At 47.2% G+C, this 19,671-nt stretch overlaps 1 protein-coding gene across 1 annotated transcript in view; it reads right to left on the bottom strand.

The window, feature by feature from the left end:
• The window catches only part of DAAM2 (dishevelled associated activator of morphogenesis 2), a 106,883-nt gene extending 96,859 nt beyond the window's left edge, over positions 1–10,024 (bottom strand). Inside the window, exon 1 of the mRNA XM_080916992.1 lies at positions 9,945–10,024. The gene's annotated coding sequence lies outside the window, so the exon portion shown is untranslated. The remainder of the gene's footprint in view (positions 1–9,944) is intronic.
• Positions 10,025–19,671: the final 9,647 nt, after the last annotated feature.

Raw genomic sequence — 19,671 nt, 5'->3', positions numbered from 1 at the left:
GGGCTCGCATCCTTTGTCAAAGTGAAAGAGTTTTGTCAGCTCTACCAGCCCCTGCTGCCAGTGAGTGGCTATGGAATCATCTTTACCTTCATCCAGTAGGTAGTGAAGAGGCACCAGTTCTGTCTCAGAATGCCACAGCAGTTCCCAGCCCTACCCCTGTCCAGCTGCGATGTCTCACAGAGGCAGATAAATACACTGGAAAAGGAGCTACAAACTCCAGGGACGTGTGGCTCTCTTAGTAGAGCGCTTGCCTAGCAAACAGGAATCCAGGGGTTCAATCCCCAGCACTGGTTAAAGTGTCATGCTGCACACATGTAATCCCAGCACTCGGGAAGGAGAGACAAGAGGATAAAACATTCAAAGGCCAGCCCGAGATACATGAGACCCTGTCTCAAAAAAACATCAAGCATCAAAACTGAGAGTTAAAAAGGTTAGTTCTTTTACGGCCAAAGCCCACAAAAACGGAATTCGTTTCCAATTGACTTTGAAGCTATTTTTAGCTGGGAGGTGGGTGTTGGCATATCTCCCCCTAAGATCTGGTGGCATTCTCTTGTCATCCTTCCTGGTCAGGTGGACGTCAAGCTGAAGGCTGTGGTACCTTGGTGGAAGCAAGGGAATGTCCCCCGGGAAAGCAGTCTAAGAGTGGACAGTGAGTCCACGTCCCTGAACTTGCCATATCAAGCATGCTTTGGCAGGCAGCCTGGAAGATTGGTGTACACAACCCTGTGGGTGGAAGGCTCAAAGCACAGACCAGCTGCTGGATGCTGGGGACGGAAGGGGCAAGGATTGTGCATCCACAAGGGGTTGGGTCTGGCAAAGGGATTCACACAGGTATGCCGTGAAAATGCACATAGCCATCCCCCACCCCTGCACACCAGCCCCAGATCACCCTTTCCTCTTGCAAAAGCCCTAAAAAGGTAGAGACAAGTTCCCAAAGGCAAACTGATTCAGCCCCATCCCATATGCAGGCAGGACAGTGGCAAAGCCAGCTCTCTGGTCATGTTCTCAACTTCATAGATCCATTCCGCTCAGATCAGCTCAGGGGGAGAGGCAAAGACATTCAGCATTACCTGTCAAAGCCTTAGCTCAGCCTGCCTTCTTAATACACAGCCCTGCAGAGAAACATCCGCTGGCTGTCACCTTGAAGGAGCTCAGAACCAAAAACATAACTTTTTCATAGTGTCTAGCCACCAATGGGATTGAGGAAAACGCAAGTCCTTTCAGAGCAAGTTCCTATAGGTTGCTAAAGCCTGTGGGGCTTTATAGGCTCTGTGCTACCTCATGGCACACATCACCTTACCATCAACTATCTTGACACCCCTGTGAGAAGAGGATGCTGCTATCTCTAACACAGAGATGGGCATCTGTGGCTGGATCACAGACATCACCAGATGAGAATCATCATTATTTGGTAACTCTCTCTCTCTCTCTCTCTCTCTCTCTCTCTCTCTCTCTCTCTCTCTCTCTCTCTGTGTGTGTGTGTGTGTGTAGGTGAATGAACATGCCCTTATGTGTGATATCTTGAAATCACTCTCTATGCCCCATTCCTGGAACCTGGAACTCACCATTTCAGACAGACTGATTGGCCAGCAAGCTTCAGGGGTCTGCCTCTCTCCACACCCCTAGTGCTGGGCATCCTGCTTCATGCCTCTACACCTAGATTATTGCATGAATGCCAGGGTTTGAACTCGGGTCCCAGTGCTTGCAAAGCAAGCACTTTACTGACTAAGCCATCTTTCCTGCCCCACAGATTTTTCAAAGTTTCTCACATAACAGCAGGTGTAGAGTGGGAGCCAGCGTGGATGCTGTTGCAGTCCCTGGCTTTTTAAAAGGTGGCTTCTCATGATCCACTTAGGGGTTATCAAAATAAGTACTTAATCAAGGAATGTTTCTACAGGCATTCCAAAGGAACTTCACTCGAACATTAGTATACAGTCTCTACTTGCCACCAAATAGATCTGCTACGAAGATCTACAAAGCAGGGATGGAGAGATGGCTCAGAAGTTAAAGTCTCCGGAGAGGACCCTGGTTTGATTCCCAGCACTCAGTTGGTAGCACACGACCATCTGTGACTCCAGTTCTAGGGGATCCAATATGTTCTTCTGGCCTTTGTGGGTACCAGGCACATACGTGGTACACATACACGCAGGCTGACAAAGCACCCATTCACATAAAATAAATAAAGAATAAAATTTTGTCAAAGCTTTAAAAATTTTTTTAAATTTATAAAGCAGTGTTCCCTATTCTGAGGGGGTTATGGAAGCAATTCTGTCATCTGGTGCTATCGGTGACCATGATCCTCTCTGCTGCTCCATCAGGCAACACTATTAGAAGCCGACCAGACCATGCCAAGCCAATGCCCAGTGGTCTTGGCACACAGCCATGAAAAACAAGCCAAAATCCTTCTTTTCGTGTTTTCTGACAAGGACTCTGTGAGAGCAATCATTCCATCTCCCTGGCTGCTCACTAAGATAAGGATTTCAGATGGTAGGGACCAATAAAGGGGTGAAGGGACAGGGTGCAAGCACCTACATTCCACACGTGTTGGGTACTTGTTGCCCATGTGCTGGGTACTTGTTGCCCATATGCTGAGTACTTGTTGCTCATGTGCTAAATACTTGTTGCCCATGTGCTGGGTACTTATTGCCCATGTTCTGGGTACTTGCTGCCCATGTGCTGGGTACTTGTTGCCCATGTGCTGGGTACTTGTTGCCCATGTGCTGGGTACTTGTTGCCCATGTGCTGGGTACTTGTTCCAACATGGTTGAGGCTGCTTGTTCTGCCATTTGCATCAGCACATGGAGAAGGTGTAGTCATTGTCCAAGGGTTAATTTAGACCTGACTACCCTATCAGGGTAAGAGGGGTAAATTCTGTGATGCATCTTTGCTCTTAAAAGTCCTGAAATTATAGAGGGCCTGAAGGCGACTGAAGAGAGATGGTAAAAGCTGTTCCTGAGTAGTATACGGAGCTCGAGGGAGGGACACAGGCTAGTCATATGGAGCCTTTATAAGAGACAGCAAGATGTTGGAACAAGCTTTCAAGGATGAGGAGGTCAGGAAGACAACAGTAGGAAAGGGTCTCCCAGGTACGCAGAACTACAAACAAGAGTGTGGAAGCTGGGAAATCCTCTGCCTATGTTCAGGGTTGGAAAACCTACATTAACACTTAAGGGCTGAGAGGCTTTCCTGGTGGCCATAACCGATGGCCTCATGGCCATGCCTCACACAATCTGGGCCTGACCCCCATCTGCTCTGTTGCAGGGCTATCTATAGCGCAGGAAGCTTGTGGCAGTCTCCACTGTGCCAGACAACTTCCTGGGACGTCTTTTCTGGCACCTCCTTTTGTTCTGATGAAGATGGGTTCAGACTTGGACTCTAACCTTCTTAACGCAGCTCTCTCTACTTGGCTGACTACTAGTGACAACAGCAATCAAAGCTCCAAGCTAAGTGCTGACAACTTTTCTTAACCTTTGAAGGAGGTATTGATTTACACAAACACCCGTTTCTCAGATGGAAGACAAACAATCCAACGGGCAGGCAAGATGACCTTACTTGCAAGATGCAAGGGTAGGAGGAGGGTGTTGAAAACTATGCCTGCGTTTTATGGACTATTAAACCTCTATTTTCTTTTCTTATTGGTGTGTTGTATTAGTATATATGCATACATGTAATTTGGGTGTATTTTTATGTATGCATGTGTATGTGAATGTACATGTGTGTATAGATATGCATGCGCATGTTTGTGCAGGTGGAGGCTAGCTATCAATCTGGGGTGTCATTCCTCAGGCACTGCCCACCTTAGTTTTGAGACAGGGCCTGGAGCACATGGGTTAAGCTAGGATGCGTGACACTCTATCTCACAGCTCAGGCTGTGGGTGAGGTAGCTGCCATCCTTCTACTTTTTCCAACAGAGAGCCTCATAGAAGGGGGCATCGGCCGTGGGCAGCACAGATCTGTGCCCCACTTCTGTATAAAGGTCCCTATCTCCAGGAAGATACCTCACCTTTGAGGATTGTTGAGAAGCTTTCAAAAATGGCTTTTTTACTTTGATTCATGGACCCATGAGCAACACAAGAACTTTCTGAACTTTCACCTGGAGGCAAGAGAGACAGGAGCATTTTGTTGGGCACCAAGTGTTTTTCGAGAGCCTTCCTATGGAGAGGAGTTTTCCTTCATTTCCAGCCAACCCGGAGAGGCAAGCATGTTTATTTTTCCCGCTAACAGTCTAAGAAAATAAAGAAAGGCTGAGAAGCTTGGGGTCTGGTGGTGACAGAACTCAAATTTCAAAACACTTGATTTTAAAGCTTACTCCATAGATCCTAAAACGTGTTCCGCTGCATCTTCCTTCCCCAGACTGCACTTACCCTTCCTTCCTTCCTCCTTTCCTTCTTCCCTTCCTTCCTTCCTCCTTTCCTTCCTCCCTTCCTTCCTCGCTTCCTTTCCATCCTTCTTCTCTTCCTCCCCTCTCTCATCCTTCCTTCTCTCCTTTCTTTCTTTTTTCCTTCCTTCCTTCCTTCCTTCCTTCCTTCCTTCCTTTCTTTCTTTCTTTCTTTCTTTCTTTCTTTCTTTCTTTCTTATGATCACCTATAGGTGTCTTCATGCTTCATCAGGCTAAAAACATTTATAACTACCTGGTGTGTGTGTGTGTGTGTGTGTGTGTGTGTGTGTGTGTCTGTGCTGTGTCTGTCTGTCTGTCTGTGTAAACAAATTCGTGTGCACATATGTGTCTGTGCTTTCATGTGCTCATGTGTACACATGCATGTGGAATCCAGAGGTCAAGTTCACGAATCCTGCCTCAGGTGCTTGCCTACGTTGTTGTAGCTGTGAGCTTTGGGTCTCTACTTTATCTTTTGAGACAGAGTCTCACATTGACCTGGAGATTTCTGACCCTGCAGGGCTTGCTTAATAGTGAGTCTCGGGGATTCACCTGCCTCCACCTCCCATGTTTTGGGACTACAACAAACACAGTTTGCACAGTTTGCAAAACTTGCACCATGTCTCAAGTTTTGTTTTTCTCTGTGTTTGGTTTCTTAATGTGGGCTCTGGGGGCTTGAACTCAGGTCCTCACACTTGTAAAGTGGGTGTTTTTACCAACTGAGCCACATTGCTCTATTCCCACTTGGCTCCAGCCCTTGCTCTTAGACACAAACAAGATAAGTGTGGTAGTGCAGGGAAGATCATTGCCATCAAGAATAAGGATTCTAGAATTAGAGAACAATAAAGTACCATTCCTGATCCTAGCACTTGTTTATCATCAGATGCTGCAAATTATTCCCATCTTCCATTCTCAGTCTTCCTGTCTCAACAATGGACACGATGCTAAAAACTGCCTCTCCCCTGACAGATGGCCCCTGGTCTGAAGCTGTGACTATAACGGCAAAGACACTGCTAAGATAATTAGCGTCAAAATACCAATCCAATATCATCAGACAGAATGGAGGTGTGATAGGGAAGAGTCATAAACAGATGGGCACAGTGCTCTGATAAAATAGGGTCTACAGTTGTCTGTTTTGTTCATTCATTCATTCATTCATTCATTCATTCATTCATTCGGCCAGTGTTTACTGCTCCTCTTCAGAGAACCTAGGAAGCAACTCACAGCACTGCTAAGTGACCAGCATCTAATTCGCCTGGAGAAGCATTAGCCAAATGAAACACATGTTCAGAGCAAGATGCCTCCTTCCTCTGAGGCATCTCAGCTTCGCACTCCAAGCGGCTCATAAAGAGATGAAAACAAACAAACCAAAAAAATTCGAGGAGAGATTTTGAAGCAACCAAAGAAGCCAAAAAGAAGGAATTCACTGACCCCCCAATCTGGGCCATCTCAAGAGAAGTTGGCCACTGACTGAGCCTCTTAAAAAGCTTAAAGATCATCCCAGGCCATGGTTAGAGAGAAAGCTCCAGCAAAACAAAAACAAATGTGATCTTCAAAGCCTTAAATGTCAGCTTGAAGGGTGACTTAGAAGCTCTGGGATGAACCAAGAAGCCCTGCAGCTGCTCCCTCAACATCAGATGCCCCTTTAGTCGTCTTCTGTCTTCAGAGTGTCACTCCCCTGGATAATGTGTCACCCCCTCCCATACCCACTGAAGCCCAAGCTCCCACTCTGTGGCTCTGCACATGGAGGGCTGCCTAACTAACCTTTGCCCGAGGTTTGTCATAGAAGATCGCCTGACCTCTTCTACCTTGTTATCCTCCCCAAACCACACACACACCATTCATACAAACACACCACATACACAGTGGCATGTACATACACACCACATACCACACACACAGACAGACACAAAGATGCAGCACACATATGCATATACAGACACAATATACTACAAACACATACTACATACAAAAACCACACACACACATGCACACACACCACAGACACATACACAGACACCACACCACACACACACAAACCACAAACCAGACAGACCACACACACAAACCACACACCACACACACACACACAAACCACACACCATACACATACACACACACTACAGATACATACACCATACCACATATACACACACAAACCACTAACCACCACCCCCACACATACACACCATGCACACACAAACCACACATACCACACACACAACCCACCCATTTATTCTTTTCCTCTCTATACAGTTCACTGACAGAGAGATTTCCATGTTGCCTCAGCCATCAGGATATCAGTCCTGAGCTCACTCCTGGTCAATTCTCACTAGCTACCTTTTTTACAGGAAGCAGGAATAACCTAAGGCCTAGGCACTGCAGCCACTGGTCTGGCATCACAGGAAACAGAAGATCCCACTGGGGTGAGATGCCTCCTCCTAAGTCACTCAAGCTCCTGAGACCAAAACACTGAATACTGAAAAATACAATACCCCCTTTATTGAGAGCCTGGTTCTGTTCTTAGTCTTGTATCATAACTGTCCACTCTGTACCAATCATGCGCCTATATTTGTTCTCTAAATGAAGAAGGCTATGTCCGGGAGACTGGATGTCCCAGGATGCTCACACGCACACAAGTCTCTGTCCATGCCAAAACAGGCTGCTCGAGAGTTAGCTGCTTTCCACAGTAGAGGCAGGCTGCCTCTGGGACCCATAGCTGAGTGGTGGAACCCTCAACACACTCCCTCCCTGCCTGTCACCATCTTAACAGTCATCAGCCACCAAACTGATGGCGCCCCATCTTGTTCTTTCTGCCAGGTGTGTTTGCCCCTGGGGTGGCTCGGATGTGTCTGTGTTAAGCAATAGATGGACTGGATTGCAGAGAGGGCAGAAGCCAGAGACGGCAGCCTAGTGCCAGTCGTATGGAAATTCGTCTCCAGTCTGAGGTTGGGGAAGTGTCTCTGAGAGCTAGAGGGTAAGGTGGAGACTCCACAGATGGGTCTGGAGAAACCGCAGGTACTGAACAGAGCTAAGAGCATCTCCCTTTATTGTGAGCTCCCTGAGGAGTCACACACTGGGGCAAGAGCTCTGGGGTGAGCATTCTCCTGTGGGCTCCCTCTGCTCTTGAATAATAATGGCACATACTGCCTTCTACTTTAAGTGATTGCAGTGACGGAACTCAGTACTTCTATTGGCCACAGGAAAATCAAAAGAGAAGACCCCCAAGCCTTGTTCCTTTCTATTCCCTTTTTCTTAATAATTAGGTTTCTCTTTATTCTTGGTTCTGAATCCAAGACTGACCAATGATGGGGGGCCATTTCCTGTACTGAGTTCAAAGAACCTGGAGAGCAGGAGATGAGAAACCAGACCAAGGAGAGAATGTAAGTTCCCAGAGAAGCCCTCTACCTCCCACAGGCTCTCAGACACAAGTCACCCCACTCTGGCTTTACTGTGCTATGGAGCCCTGCTCTCCCAGCCTCCACCTTCCCCAGCCTGAGAGCTGTCTCTTCTTCTTCTGTCCTGATGGGGGCACAAGTATTCCCTGAGTCTTCCAGCATCTGGAGAAGTTTGAAAACTGGACTAAGCCAGGTTGGAGCGTGCACAACTCCTCAGAGGGGCTGAGACAATAGTAACACCCTTGTGTGTGTGGGTGGGGGGGTTATGTGTTGTTTTGTTGTTGTTTTAAAAGAAAACGATGGGGGTATGATGAAGTTCATGGTGTGAATGGAGAAATAGGAGAAATGCTTCCATGCCCAGGGCAAGAACTGACATCACAGTCATGTCTGTGTAAACACAAGCCCATGTGCATTCACAGAGACCCAGCCACCATTTACACACACTCTTCTTCCCTCTGCTCACACTATCCACCACCACCACCCGCACACACTTCATGGTACTGCTGCCTGCCTGTTCTTTTCCGGTACTTCCCAGGGGGTCAATTTGTATAATTTTTAAAATCCTTCCCAAATCTCAACTTCCTGTGGTTCTGTTTTTATTTCCAGATTTCCTCTCTCTCTCTCTCTCTCTCTCTCTCTCTCTCTCTCTCTCTCTCTCTCTCTCTCTCTCTCTCTCTCTCTCTCTCTGTCTCCCACTCTCTCCCCCACCCCATTCCTCACCCAAACATTGCTAGTTGGCTCTGCTGCAAGATGTAAAACCAGAGACTCCAGAGACAGTATGGCTGCCAATCCAGGCTCTCTCGTGGTCACTTGTTTGTCATCCCAGCTACAGACACACAGACACATACACACAGACACACAGACACACACACACACACACACACACACACACAGGACTATAGACTGTGTATTTTCTGGCTGATGGACCCCTGTGGCCAACCGCCCCCCACACACACACACCAAAAATCCAGCACCATTTCTATCCGCTTCTGAGAAACAGACACCACACTCAGAAAGACAACACAAAACTGGAAAAGCTCTTGAGAGTCAGAAAAGTGACTTCCATGCCCCTGTGAACTTCCAGAAAACCCTTCCCCAGGAACTCTGCCCCCCCCACACACACACACACCATCCCAGGAACTGGCCACACACTTCCCAGCACTGCAGAGAGGCAGCCAAGGCAGAGAGAGAAGAGTTAAACCAAGCCCAGACTTCAGCAATCTGTGTTCAATTTTGATAAAAATCTCTTGCTCTCCCCCACCGACCCCTCCCTCTGCCCACAGCTCAAACAAGTCTCTTTATGTTACCAGTATACATTTTGTTTTGGGCACTGCAGCCCGTGTCCCTCCCAGAGAACCTGAAGCTAACCCACCGTGGGCATATGGGGCAGAAACACGCACGCCGCTCCTGAAGCTGGACACAGGAAAGCAACCAGCAGCACCATCATCTCCTCCTCCTCTCCTCCCTTATTCTCCATTATGTTCCTCCCGCTCTCCTCCTCCTCCTTCTCTGCTACCCTGTTACCTGTGGTCGCACTAGATCCTTTCTGGGTTAAGTTAGAATCCCATTGCATCGAAGGTTAAACCCCAGCATAGCAAGAGTTTGGACTGTCCCACAGGTGCCAAGGGCCACAGCCTGGGGAATCCTTCTCCCTGATCTCCCTGATGCTACTTGGCTGCCCAAGGTCCCCTATCTGAAGAACAAGAGCCACTCCACTGGGCTGCCCATCCTCCTTGTCAAGGCTCCCCCTGCAAGTGGGGGCTGGAGACATGGAAAGACTTCAGTCCGCCTAAGAGAATGCGCACAACGAAATGGTCAAAGTAGCCACCAAAGAAGTTGTCAGCATCCGGAAGCAGGGTGCTTTCTACACCGCTCATTCAAGCCATCAGGCGTCTGACTGCAAAGTCGCTAAAAAGTTTTCCAAAGTTTCCCGAAGCCTTGTAACAGTGAGGGGCCTGATGCACACAGTCCTCACTCCACCCCCCTGCGCGCACACACACAGCCTCCAGTCAGCCCACTCCAGAATCGGAGTCTCTGCAAACATTTTCCAGAACAAAACAGGCAGCTGCTGGAGGGGCTGCCTTTCCGACGCCGACGCAAGAGCAGAAAATGAAGCCACAGAAAAGTGTGCTGAAGATGCCCCGTGCCTGAGTCTCTAGTGTTGCACCTACCCTAAGGCCCGCATGGCGTGATGAGGCTGCTGCTGCCCCAACTTCCCCCAGGCACGGCGCTCTGCTTGCTCAGCTTAGTCCTTGGCTGCTCCGGACTCCGGAGAAAGCAGGCTGCTCCCTCCCAGGCCGGCCTCGCGCCGCCCGCCCCGCTCTGACGTCAGGCGTCTTGGAGCTAGGGATATTTATGGCTAGGAGAGACTCTGGCTTTTCCCCCCTAGGTGCTGATCAGCATCTTGGGAGTTGATTTGCAGTTTTCACACTGGGAACTGAGGGGTGGGAGGAAGACAGCAGCTGGCACACAGCAGGATGAGGCTCTCTGTTTTCTTACTTTGGCATCCAGCCTTTCTTGGGGGCTGCCTCTTTTTGGAAGCAAATCAGGGTCAAAGAGGCAAAAGTGGGCACCTGAGCAAGAGACTCCTCTTCTCTGGCCAACCAGCAAAGGGCAGCCACCTATCAGGATAGAGAGCAGGGTCCCTTCCCTGGGCAGTGTGTGCCTGGAAGGTGCTGGCAAGAGATAAGCAAGCCGCACGGAGCAGGCACTAATTAGAAGGCTTTCGCCACGCCCTAACAACTTTTCCATTTCTTCCTTAGGAGCACATAGGACTTTTTTTTTTAACTTACTTTTATTAAATTATGTTCCACACTCCTTGCCTCTTTGTGCGCCTTTTCCAACTCAGAGCCGGTCAGTTCATCCCACCCCATTGCTTATGCACATAGTTCAAGCCAAGCACAGTAGCTTATTCATCCTTCACGAACTTGCATTTAGTGTTTTAAAATGTGGGGGTCGTGGGGCCTTCTCCTTGACCAGACCGGAAATGATGTCAGTTAAGAGCAGCTGTCTCCCCACGATACCTCTGGGTCCCTATTCAATCGCACACATTGCCCACACCCAGATGTGCCCCTTTCCAAATGTTCGTTGTCAATATTGGCAGCAACGTAACAAGTCCTAAGTAAACGCATCTATTATTGTTTTTATTGTTAAAAGAGGGGTATCAGAAAACCATTTAGGTGTAAGAGGTTTTTTGGATGGACTCATTTACTGAGCATCTGCAGTTAACGATCTCCTTTTGGAATTACCCCACAGGTGAACCTGATTGTGCCATCATAAGGAAACATGGAGTAGATTGAACAACACAGGAAAGGAGACCAGAGAAAAGGGGATGGTCTCATTGGCATCGGCTGTCTGCCCCAGTTGTGAGCATGTGTCTGCAAGACACTAACCTCTGAGAGATGTCTCTCCAGACAAAACGAGTAAAGAGATGAATTGAAAGACACGCAGATCTGAGAGCTGATTGGCAACATGGTTCAACTGGTGAGGGCACTGAGGGCAAACCTGAAGACCTCGGTGGATTCCCAGGACATACATGATGGAAACACAGAGAAGTAACTGATGCTCATTGCCTTCTGACCTCCACAGGCATGCAGAGGTACATTCCGAAAGTTCATAAACACACACACACACACACACACACACACACACACACACACACACACACACTCAACCAAAATAAGAATAATAAATTTTAAAGATAATTTTTGAAAACATTAAAAAAATCAAAAGGGAAAGGAGGTGAGACGGGGGGGGGGCGTCTTTAGGGGGAGTGGGCGTCAGGCAGGACAAGGTTGGGAACGGGGCAAAGCCTGAGGAGCAATACTGTGATCCAGATGAGAAGTGATGGGAGTGGAGTGCCTGCCTCACTGCACCCCAGGAAATCTTTCCCCTGTTCTGTCGGGATGGGAAAAAAAAACAAAACAAAACAAACAAAAAAAAAAAAACAAAAAAAAAAAAACAGGAAAAGCTCAAATCAGGAGAAACTGGTGCTGGGCAGATGTTTTTGAGGCCAGTGAGTCCCAAAGAGTCCCATGGAATAGGATGGCTCCTGATGTTAATTCTACTGCACCAAGTTCTACTGGAGGTCTGCCATCTTCAAGAGCTTCTATCTCTGAACAAACACAGAGTCACTGAATCTCTGAAGTACACTCACTGGGAAGCTTCTTCTCCCCAGAGCAGGCTGCTCAGAACACCACAAACTTCCAAAGATCATGGTGGGAAGCAGGCTTCTCAAAACCTTCTCCTCACTCCCTTCAAGGGGCTGAGCTCTTCATCTGCAGCTCAGACTTCCCAGCAGCACTTGGGAAAAGAGCACAGGACCTAAGTGTGGGAGCCAAGGAAGAGAACTCCAACTGAAGGGGTCACGCGAGAGCGCCCAGCCCACTTCTCACTGCCTAGGTAACTCTGGTGAGCAGCTACCTCTCAGGCTGTGTTCCTGAAGATCAATGTCTCCTGTGGTGCTCAGCTGTCTGCTCAAGCCTTCAGGATGTCTCCAGGGAAACATTTAGGGGATGAGATCAATATTTAAATGGGTAGACTCTGAGGAAAGTGCAAGACACCTCCTCATCTAATTGTTGAAGGCTTTGAAGGGCCCAAGAAAACAAAGAGGAAGCTCCTCCTCCTTCCACAGCCCTGGGAAGGCCTGAGAGGATCCTGCTGCCAGACAGACTTGAGCCTAGACTCCCAACCAGTTCAGTGACTTAAGGCCCGTTCAGCCTGTTGACTAACCCAGAAGACTGGGGACTCCCCAAATCTCCAGGCAAAGTTGTGTGAATCAGTCCCTCAATGTCGTCCCTACCACTCACTGTCTTGCTCTCTCTCCCTCCTCTCTTCTTTTCTCCCCTCCTCTGGCTTCCTCTCCCCCTCTATACCTCTCTCTTTCTCCAAGCTCCCCCTACCCTGTCTTCCTATCTCTCTCTCCTGCCCCCTTTTCCTATCTTCCCTTCTCTTTCCCCGCCTTGTCTCTCTCAGCCTCTGATCCAGCCTGTTTCTGTTCAACTTCAGCAGCCTGTGGTGAGGGGAGTCGAGAGAACAGCATTCTTCACCCAAGAGAAAGCCCTTTCCTTGGTCCATTTCAAAGCTTTGCTATGAAGGTCAAACGATTCCAAACTGACAGAAAAATCCCTGCCTCAGCTGGGTGTCAAAGCACACACCTGTGATTCCAACTCCTCTAGAAGCTCAGGCAGGAGGATTATGAGTCTAGCCTGGGCTAGTGACTTTCTATCCATGGTGGAGAAGCAAAGAGGATAACAGAAAGAGGGAAGGGAGAATGGGGAGGGAGGTAGGTAGTCTCTTACCTCACAAAGTTTTTCTGAGACTGAAATGGTGAACCACAGACTTTTCAACACCCTGGTCATTCCAGTCAAAACATGCCTGCCTGCTCCTTCTGAATACACTCTTCTGAAGGAGGCAGGGGACTCTGGGAGCAGTAATGTTTCTAATGACCAGAGGCTGACTGACTTGTAGAGTGTTTATCCTGCGATAGAAAACCACAGGCTCAGGCCCTGGTACCTATATGAAACCGGGCAAGTGGTACTTGGAAACCCAGTACTGCAGGTAGAATCAGGAGGACCAGAAGACCAAGTCCACCTTCATCCTCAGCTATCGTGAGTCTGAAGCCAGCCTGAGGTGCATGAGACTCTGTCTGAAAAAAAAAGGTGAGATGGCACAGTGTGTAAAGACACTTGTCACTTGTCACCAAGCCTGATGACCTAACTGCTCCATAGAACCCACATGGTGGAAGACAGAACCCACTTGCAAGTTTTCTTATGACTTACATACATACACACACACACACACACATTTAGCAATCAAAGGTAAGAAACATCTATGTAAAGAATGTTCTAATCTGCAGAGCAGCAGCAGCGTTTTGAATTGGCCCAGTTTAGCAAGTGCCTATCAGTCTCCAGGTGCACTGACTCTGAGCTCACCTTTCTCTCAGCAACACCCAGGACTCGAAGATCTCCACTGGACCCGGTATAACCGTACCCCCCATTCATTAGGTTCTCTTCACTTCCAACGATACAAATAGAAAGAAAAATCCCACAGCTTGCCCAGTTTCTTCCTGTGACACACATTGAGACACAAACAGGAAAGCCACAACTTGAAGAGACTTGAGTCCTTCGTTGGCTGGTATATAGCAAGAAGGTCTCAGAGTTTAGCACTAGAATAGCCTGGTTTTAAACCTCATCGCTGGTTCTTTGAAAAAAAATTACTACATTTTTTTTCCTCTGTGTAAAGCAAACATGCCATGACATGCCTATAGAAATCAAGGACCATGTGCCGGTTCCTTTCCTCATACCAAGTGAAACCTGGGGACTGAACTCAGGTGGTCAGGCTGGGATGCAAATCTGCTAAGCCATCTCAGCAGCCCCTAACCCTGGTTCTTGCAGCTGAGGATATCACTGAACCTATAACCATGAAACAAACTACTGGGGGTCAGGTCTCCTGGAGCCAGGTGAGGAGTAGATAGCACATTACAGGTGGCCACGATTCTTTTGTATCTTTTCTCTCTTTGCCTTCTTCCTATTCTCCATCTCCCTCTCGTCCCAAGCAACTTCATTTGTTGGTTACTCAGTGCAGAGAGAATGCACTCAATACCAACACTTAATTCTCAAAGATTCCAGCCTCCTGTTCTTTGCAAACCTCTTTGCCCAGAGTGAAGAAATCTCCCCTGGCCAGACATGACCACACAAAATAGGCAGAGATTGGAAAATTGTTCCATGAAAGGCAGGCTCTCTCCAAGCAAAGAACTGAATTTCTGAGGCTCCTTCTCAGGTTGTTTGCAGCAGCTTGGAGGGTCAGCTCTATTGCCTTGCCTACGTCAAAGCCCTAAGTGTTTAACCACAAGACACACAATCCTGGGACATTGTGGCAGCAGTCCTCCACCTCCTCCCCCACATCCAGGCAGGCCACTTGCGTGTCGAATCTGGTATGTGTTCTCCCTCTAAAGCCAGCCAGGCAAACTCTGGCCCAGCCTATCACACCTGGCCAGATGTGGGATCAAATATGACACAGTCAACAGAAAAGGGCAACAGACAAGAATGCACCAGAGTTCTTTCTTGACATCCCCTAGAAAGTCTGTGAGCAGAATCCAAGGTCTTCGGGCTGGAGAAGGCCAAACCCACTTGGAGGTGTTTATGTTATTCCTGGAACAGGAGTCTCCACCCACATGGTCATGTGCAAATTTTCAAGAGATTCCCATTTCAGTAGCTCAAAACCTTTTGAAAAAAATAAGCTCAGTCTGTCTCAGGGTGAAACTGGACCTTATAGTATTTAAAAGAAAGAAACGAGGCTGGGAAGGTGGCTCAGTGGGTGAAGTGTTTGCTCACAAGCTTGAGAACACAAATTTGAGCCCTAGGTCTCATGTTTTAAAAGAAGTCAGGCATGTGCTCATAATCCCTGCACTGCAGAGCATGTTCTGGAACATCACAGGGTCTCACTAGCCAGCTGGTCTAGATGACTGAATTGGCAAGTTTCAGGTTCACTGAGAGACCTTGTCTCAAAACACAAAGTGGAGAGGAACTGGGGGATCACAGACCAGTTGACTCTGGCTTACACATGCCTGCATACACATTCAAGCACACACAAACATGCATATGAACACACACACACACACACAAACAATCATTCTTATATTGGAAGAGAAAATAAATAGAAGTGCACATGTTCGTACAAGTGCAGACACGCACACATAAATACACACACACACTTTTCTCCATTGAAAAATTACTTGGGATAAAGACAGTGGTCAAGTACCTGTTACTTGGGATGTCATAGCATGTGTGCGACTGAACTGAGACTTAATGATAACTAAGGGACTTCAAGAGAAGTGTGGCATGATTCTTCTTTCCCCATATCTGGAGAGGTGGTTCTGTGGTTAAAAGTACATGGTGCTCTTGCAGAGGACACATGTTCAAAGGATGACATTACCATGCTAAGACCCTATTCTGTCACCCCAAGAAGGTGGACACCAATTCCTCCTGTTTGTATCCTTTGGAATGTTCTCTAGCAGCAACCTGTGTCTCTCTGGCTGGGTTTACATAGTCACATATATACAGAGGAAGAGAAAGCATGTCCTGGCAGCTGTCGGAGAGAGAACAAGGCAGAGACATCTGTCCACCTCATTCTTCTCTGTGGAAACTGTCCATCAATGCAGACTGTTTTATACCCTGAGGGGGTGATGCTCACAAGCATCTAGGTGAGCTGACCTTCATCTTTCTTCACTGACATGTTAAAAAAAGGCAAGAGAAAGACTGAAGAAGCTTGCTCTTCTCTGTTGCTTTAGTTTAACCAGTTTGTACAGGGTCAGCCACTGGAGAGAAGCCTGTAGACAGATATAAATAAAATGGGGTCCTTTTTCTTAAGGAATGCAGAATGTCATGAGCCACACAACCAAGCTCTACCATGTTCAGACTAAAACAAAAAAGGTACAAACATCTATGTATGGTGGCATACTCCTATACTGTAGCACCAGAGTAGAAGCTGGAGGATCAGGAGTTCAAGGCCAGTCTCAGGTACATACCAAATTATAATCCAGCTTAGGCTACATGCCCCAGAAACACACACACACACACACACACACACACACACACACACACACACACACACACACAGGGACTGGAGAAGTAGTCGAGTTAAACTCTTCCAATAGACCCTGGTTTAATTCCCAGCACCTACAAAGTAACACACAACAATTTCTAACTCCAGTTCCAGAGGTATCTATCTGATGTCCTCTTCTGGCCTCTGTAGGCACTGCATTTACACGTTGCACATGCACAGGCACAGGTGGTTGTACAGGCAAAACACCCATGCATATGAACTAAAAGAAAACTTGTTTAAACAGATGAAACTTTCAGGATCACTCACTGTGCTTGGGAAGGAGAGGGGAGTAAAGTTGCCATGTTGATGATTGTAGTGGTTTGAATTTGCTTGGCCCAGGGAGTGGCACTAGTAGGAGATATGGCCTTGTTGGAGTGAGTGTGTCACTGTGGGGGTGGGTTTGAGAGGCTCCTCCAAGCAACACAGGAGCCAGCCTTCTTCTGGCTGCTTTTGGATCAAGATTCAGAACTCTCAGCTCCTCCAGCACCATGCCTACCTGATGCCGCCATGATCCCATCTTGATGATAATGGACTGAACCTCTGAACTTGTAACCCAGCCACAATTAAATGTTGTCCTTTATTAGAGTTGCCTTGGTCATGGTGTCTGTTCACAGCCATGTAAATTCTAAGACAGAAGTTGTTACCAGCAACTGAGGTATTGGTGTGATGCACTTGACCATATTTTGTTTGGAGGAATGGATTTTAGGACTTTGGATCTAGGAAGCAGTGAAATGCTTTACGTGGGACGTGATGGACCATCCGAGCAGGAGTATGGAAGACAGTGCTGCTGAAGGTGCTCTGAACTGTTGTAGGCCTAATGGCTCAAGAGGTTTCAGTGGCAAAGAATTTTAATATGTGAACTAAAAGACTCTTCTCGTGCTATTTTGGTGAAGAATGTGACTGCCTCATGTCCTTCTCTGAAGAATCTAAATGAAGGCAAAGTAAAGAGATCTCAGCTAATTGCATTGACAAAGCATAGACTTTGTCCCATGGTTTACTGTTATGAAGAGTTTTTTTGATGAAACTTAGCAAGCATAGAAAGGAAAACCACAAAATGTATGGTTCAAAGGGGCATCAAGAATGAATCCTATGTTCAAGAGCTAAACAGATAAACAGAAAGTAGTGAGCTCGGAGCAAGACACAGCCCTGCCCTGCTTACTGTTCGGCTGAACAAGGTCTTGTTTTCATTTGGTCTTTCAGTCTGAAATGAACTGCAGTCCAGAAATGGAGACCCGAAACTGTGGTCCAGATCTGGAGGCTGGAAGACACAGGCTTTGGATCTGGATCTTTCGGAATAGTGACCGTGAAACGCTTAGGCCCCAGTCATGTCAGTACACAGCTTTAACCTCAAGAGACAGAAACAAGCACATCTCTGAGTTCAAAGTCAGCCTCATATAGAGAAACTTCCAAGTAGAGAAAAACTTTGGTTCAAGCATAGTGGTATATGCCTTTAATCCCAAAACTCAAGAGAGCAAGGAGAAGTGGAGATCTCTGAGTCCAAGGTTAGTTTACAGAGCAAGTTCCAGGACAGCCAAGCTTAGGCAGTGAAGAAGGTGGAAAACAAAGCTGGTGATATGTAATAAAATAAGGGGGGGCCACATTACATTCCCAATAAGCAGCAGAACTTGGCAGCTTTGGCCATGTATGTGGCTCTGGCTTTAGAGTCAAGAATAGAAGGCACTACTGGGACAATTGATGCTGATTATCTAGAACTAAGGAATTAGTGGTGATTAAGAAGAGACCAGCATCACTGAGGTGAGATCTTCTGGAAAGTATTTTCTGAGGGCAGAAGCTGTGTTCCAGAGATTTTCAATGTTACAGATTGCACTTCAGTAGGATTTGGAGAATTATCCAGGTGGTACTGGTTTTGAAGGTATGGATGGGTCATGGTGAACAGTTGAGGTTCAGCATTGTGGGAGGCCAGGAAAGGGCACTGGTGAAGGTGCAGCCTCAGCTTCAGCTGATGGCTCAGGAATGAAGGTATCATGCGAAGGGTCTGAGGCTTGGCACCATGAAAAAAAGCCTATGAGAGGTTATTGTTGTAGGCTAGTTGCACTGAGAAATTCCAGTGTGTTAAAGATGTCAGTGTCATGGGATGTTCACCAAGAGCAGCAGCAGTGGAGTGGAGTCAACCAGAGACTAGAGTGCTACAGAGGGCAGAGCTGGAGAAGGGACCCGAGCCATGGATCCCAGAAGTTGGAACATGAAGCTATAAAGTTAAAGTTGCTTGGAGGCCCCAAGTTGTTAGAGATGCCAGAGCCATGGGATACCTGCAGAGAAAAGCTGTTAACAGAGAATTGAACCAGCCCAGGAGAAAGAAGTTTGTTTCAGTCAACAAAGATGGAAGGAGCTGGAGATCTGAAGAATACTTTGACCTCAGACATGGAGATGCAGAAGTTGAGTTTGCCCAGCTGGTTTTCTGACTTGCTTTGGTCCAATATTTCCTTCCTGTGATGTTTTAGAATGGTAATGCATATCCTGTGATGTTTAAGGTGTGTCGTATGCGTTTTGATTTTGATTTTTTAGGGGATTACAGTTAAGTGATTGAATGAATCTCTGAGAAGACTTTGAACTTTAGACTTTTAACATTTTTAGGACTGTGACAGACTATGGGGACTTATTCTTCACTTGATTTGCACGTCCAACAGTTCAAAGCTCAACATCTCTTGTTACAGTGGCCTAATAATTCTCCTAGGAAGGCCTCTTGGATAAGATTGAAATGGTGCTTAGTTTTCTTCCTCCTGAGGCACTGCACAGATGGCCTTCAGGAAAAGTGTGGATCCTTGTCCTAGTGAGTTCAGAGACAAGCAACTGCCCTACTCTAACCCACTAAACACCAAGTCGTCATCTGTACCTCTTGGCTTCTAGGTTTCAAGGCAGAGCAGGCCTTCTAGCTTTAGAGTGAGGCAATAAATCACCTGTTGCTCTCTTTCTTGTCAGGGTGGAGAAAAATTTGGCCTCCCATTCTTTCTTCACATTTTAAAGACTTCCCCACACTTTCCATATGTAGGACTTGAAAAAGCATGGAACAGGCCGCTGGGTAGGCTCTTGTGAGAATCTCCACCTCACTCTGTACTTCTGTTCCGGAGCCTCTTATCTGGCAGATCTGCTGTGTCATTAGAGATTCCAGTTGCATATCCTGTTGCATTTGTGTTTATTTTTGGAGACTTGTTCTGGTCCTCCTCAGACTAAACAATGTTCTGTAACATTACAATTGTTGGTGGATGGTATGTGGAAGCTGGGTGTCATGAGAGAATGACCTGTAAGTACACCCAGCCAGATCTCTCTGTAGTA

This window comes from Micromys minutus, assembly GCF_963924665.1.
Source record: "Micromys minutus genome assembly, chromosome: 5".
Taxonomy (NCBI): domain Eukaryota; kingdom Metazoa; phylum Chordata; class Mammalia; order Rodentia; family Muridae; genus Micromys; species Micromys minutus.
The sequence above is the reverse complement of the archived record's forward strand: the minus strand, read 5'-3'. Positions and strand labels throughout refer to the sequence as shown.